We start from the raw sequence: 4,044 nt of genomic DNA on the forward strand, positions 1-4,044 counted from the left end.
TGAGGCTGTGCGGCATTGGCGGCAATGCCTGGCCGGCAAGAGATTCACCCTCCTCACTGGCAGCACGGTAGCCTTGTGGATAGCACAATTGCTTCACAGCTCCAGGGTCCCAGGTTCCAGGTTCGATTCCGGCTTGGGTCACTGTCTGTGCGGAGTCTGCACATCCTCCCCGTGTGTGCGTGGGTTTCCTCCGGGTGCTCCGGTTTCCTCCCACAGTCCAAAGATGTGCGGGTTAGGTGGATTGGCCATGCTAAATTGCCCTTAGTGTCCAAAATTGCCCTTAGTGTTGAGTGGGGTTACTGGGTTATGGGGATAGGGTGGCGGTGTTGACCTTGGGTAGGGTGCTCTTTCCAAGAGCCGGTGCAGACTCGATGGGCCGAATGGCCTCCTTCTGCACTGTAAATTCTATGATTCTATGACCGACGTTCGGTAGCCTTCATGTTCAACAACACACAGCGGGGCAAGATAAAAAACGATAAAATCTTGTGGTGGAGGATCGAGCTCTCCACCTATAATTACGAGAATTTGTATCGCCCCGACAAACTGAACGAGCTCCCAGACACCCTATCCCGAGGTACATGTGCCAGCGCACAAGTAGACCGACTCCGGGCCCTGCACGACAGCCGTTGTCACCCGGGAGTCACACGGTTGTACCATTTTGTCAAGGCTCGCAATCTTCCCTACTCCGTCGAGGAAGTACGTACAATCACCAGGGACTGCCAGGTCTGTGCAGAGTGCAAGCCGCACTTCTACCGGCCGGACCGTGCGCACCTGGTGAATGCCTCCTGTCCCTTTGAGCGCCTCAGCGTGGATTTCAAAGGGCCCCTCCCCTCCACCGACCGAAACACATATATTCTCAGTGTGGTTGATGAGTACTCCAGATTCCCCTTCACCATCCCATGCCCCAATATGACGTCTGCCCCCGTCATCAAAGCCCTAAATACTACCTTCGCTCTGTTCGGTTTCCCCGCCTACATCCACAGTGACAGGGGATCCTCATTCATGAGTGATGAGCTGCGTCAGTTCCTGCTCAGCAGGGTTATCGCCTCCATCAGGACGACCAGCTATAACCCCCGGGGAAACGGGCAGGTAGGGAGGGAGAACGGGACGGTATGGAGGGCTGTCCAACTGGCCCTACAGTCCAGGACTCTCCCAGCCTCTCGCTGGCAGGAGGTCCTCCCTGATGCACTCCACTCCATTCGGTCACTGCTGTGCACCGCCACTAGCAACACACCCCATGAACGTCTTTTTGCCTTCTGTCACTCCCGACTTGGCTCACAGCTCCAGGACCAGTCCTGCTCCGTAGACACGTCCGACTCCACAAGGCGGACCCGTTGGTGGGGAGGGTGCAATTGCTCCATGCAAACCCCCAGTATACCTACGTGGCATACCCCGACAGCTGCCAGAATACTGCCTCCCTCAGGGACCTGGCACCAGCAGGTTCCACACACACACACCCCTCCGGCCCGGCGCCACCCTCCCCCAGCGCTCCCAGCATTAACCCCACCAGGACCACCCATCCTTCCCTTGCCCACGTCCGAGGATGAAGAGGATTTTGGCACGCTCCCGGAGTCACCGAACATCGGACCAGCATCGACATCGCCGCCACCACTACGTCTCTCCCAGCGGAACATCAAGGCACCGGATCGGTTAAACCTCTAACTGGTCCGCCGGACTTCAAAAGACATTTTTTTTTCTGCTCAAATATTGTAAATATAGATTCATTGCTGTATATAGTTCTCCACCATCCTCGCCGGACTCAATTTTAACAGGGGGTGAATGTGGTAAACCACTGTTACACCTTTATTAGGTGATGTAAGGTAGGACCTGTACTACAGGTTTGCCGGTAGTCTCTGCCTGCTGGCTCCGCCCAGTAGGCAGAGTATAAAGATGCATGTCCTCCATTCAGCAGCCATTTTGCCAGCTGCTGTGGGAGGCCACACATTTTTGAGTAATAAAGCCTGAGTTGTATCCAACTTTAGTCTTTGTTCAATTGATCGTGCATCACTTCATTTGAAGCCTACTTGTGACAATAAGTGATTTTCATTTCATTATTGAATTATTCATCTTGTAATGTTAACCTTTTCTCTGTATTAAAAGTGACACTGTGTTTTTTGACAGATGCTGGCTGGGCTGCTGTTTGGTTCCCTTTTTTGTAAATGATCTGAAGGATGTGGAACACACTTGTCCACGATGCAGTTATAACATTTACACCTACAAGCGCATGTGATGATCACTGATTGGGGTAACTCTTGTTATCAAGTTTGGTTGAACACATTTTTATGAAGATCAAACTGTGCACTTTCTCTGAAATGACTCTACTTCACAAATCTATTTGCTTTGGGTTTTATGGATCAGCAATAAATGAATATACCATTTTCAATCAATTTTGTACTACTTTATAAATGTCCGACATCAGGCTGCTATTAGACATCAACTATTATTTCAGACCAGTCTCTAAGGAGTGTGCTACATAGTCAGCAGATCAGAGTTATACTGTCGGCTGTGCGTCACATTGAGGCCAACAATAAAAATGCACATCTCTTTGGGTGAATGAGCAATGCTTTTATCAACAGTGACTAATTTATAATGGAAAGACTGGGCCAGAGGTTGGGTTAGTGTGGTAGTATGTATTGGGGGTCATGTGGGACTGGAAGCCCTAATGTCATTGGCTGACAGATCCAGGGTCCTGGTTGGCCGTTGACCTCAAGCTCCGCCCTGAAGGCGAAGTATAAGAAGCCGGTGTCTTTCCCCCGCAAGCCAGTTTACTATCGAGCTGCTGGGGAACAGACACGCTTAATAAAGCCTCATTGACTTCACTACATTCGTCTCATGGAGTCTTTGTGCGCTACAGTTAGTTTCTATTAATATTGGGCAGCATGGTGGCACAGTGGTTAGCACTGCTGCATCACAGCGCCAGGGACCCGGGTTCAATTCCGACCTTGGGTGACTGTGTGGCATTTGCACATTCTCCTTGTAGCTGCGTGGGGTTTTCTTGGGTGCTCCGGTTTCCTCCCACTGTCCAAAGATGTGCAGGTTAAGTGGATTGGACATGCTGAATTGCCCCTTAATGTCCAAAGGTTAGGTGGGGTTACAGGGATGGGATGAAAGAGTGGGCCTAGGTGGAGTGCTCTTTCAGAGGGTTGGTGCAGACTGAATGGGCCGAATGGCCTACCTCTGCACTGTAGGGATTCTATGATTAATAACATATAGTTCCAGGAAGTCAACCAAAATCATTTTAAAGCTGTAGCTTTATGTGTCAAGCCAGGGTTAGACTAAAGCAAATGGAAACTCAAATGTCTGGGATGAAGCTCATAGATTATTTTAATGGGATGTTAATTAGATTCAGATACAAAGGTGAGGGGCATTGTTTAATTTACCTTGTGCACTTATAAAGAGAAACTGGTGGTACACAGGGAGAGTAGGTAGGAAGCAGACATATGCGATGCTGCGTTTGATCACGAAAGCTATTATCAAGAAAATTATTTGTGTCCACTTTCACCCATCACAACTGGTTTGGGATTGAGTTAACAGATTGGGTTTCATGTTACTTGGCATTATCATGTTGGAGATTCTTTTTGCTCAATTTGTGACAATTAGTCACCTGGCAGGGGTGAAACCATGATCAAGAAGGTGGTCCGCCCAGGACTTGTCTAGCCCATTGCACCTCCTATGTGCTGACATCTGGGATGTTCCCAAATGCGGGATACTCGACTGTAAAATCTGTGGTAGTGGGGGACTGTGTTCGGCGGCACGGTAACATAGTGGTTAGCATTGTTACTTCACAGCACCAAGGTCCCAGGTTTAATTCCTGCTTGGGTAACTGTCTGTGCGGAGTTTGCCTGTTCTCGCTGTGTCTGCGTGGGTTGCCTCAGGGTGCTCCGGTTTCCTCCCACAAGTCCCAAAAGATGTGCTTGTCAGGTGAATTGGACCTTCTGAATTCTCCCTCTGTGTACCCGAATAGGCGTCAGAGTGTGTCGACTAGGGGATTTTCACAGTAACTTCATTGCAGTGTTAATGTAAGCCTACATGTGACAATAATAA

At 49.6% G+C, this 4,044-nt stretch overlaps 1 non-coding gene across 1 annotated transcript; it reads left to right on the forward strand.

Annotated features, from left to right (window-relative positions):
* The first annotated feature begins 3,596 nt into the window (after window positions 1–3,596).
* LOC140394592 (U1 spliceosomal RNA) lies at window positions 3,597–3,758 on the forward strand. Its single transcript, XR_011935913.1, has one exon. It is a non-coding gene; the product is annotated as a U1 spliceosomal RNA (small nuclear RNA).
* The last annotated feature ends 286 nt before the right edge of the window (window positions 3,759–4,044 follow it).

The sequence above is a fragment of the Scyliorhinus torazame genome, chromosome 17 (genome assembly GCF_047496885.1).
Source record: "Scyliorhinus torazame isolate Kashiwa2021f chromosome 17, sScyTor2.1, whole genome shotgun sequence".
Classification (NCBI taxonomy): domain Eukaryota; kingdom Metazoa; phylum Chordata; class Chondrichthyes; order Carcharhiniformes; family Scyliorhinidae; genus Scyliorhinus; species Scyliorhinus torazame.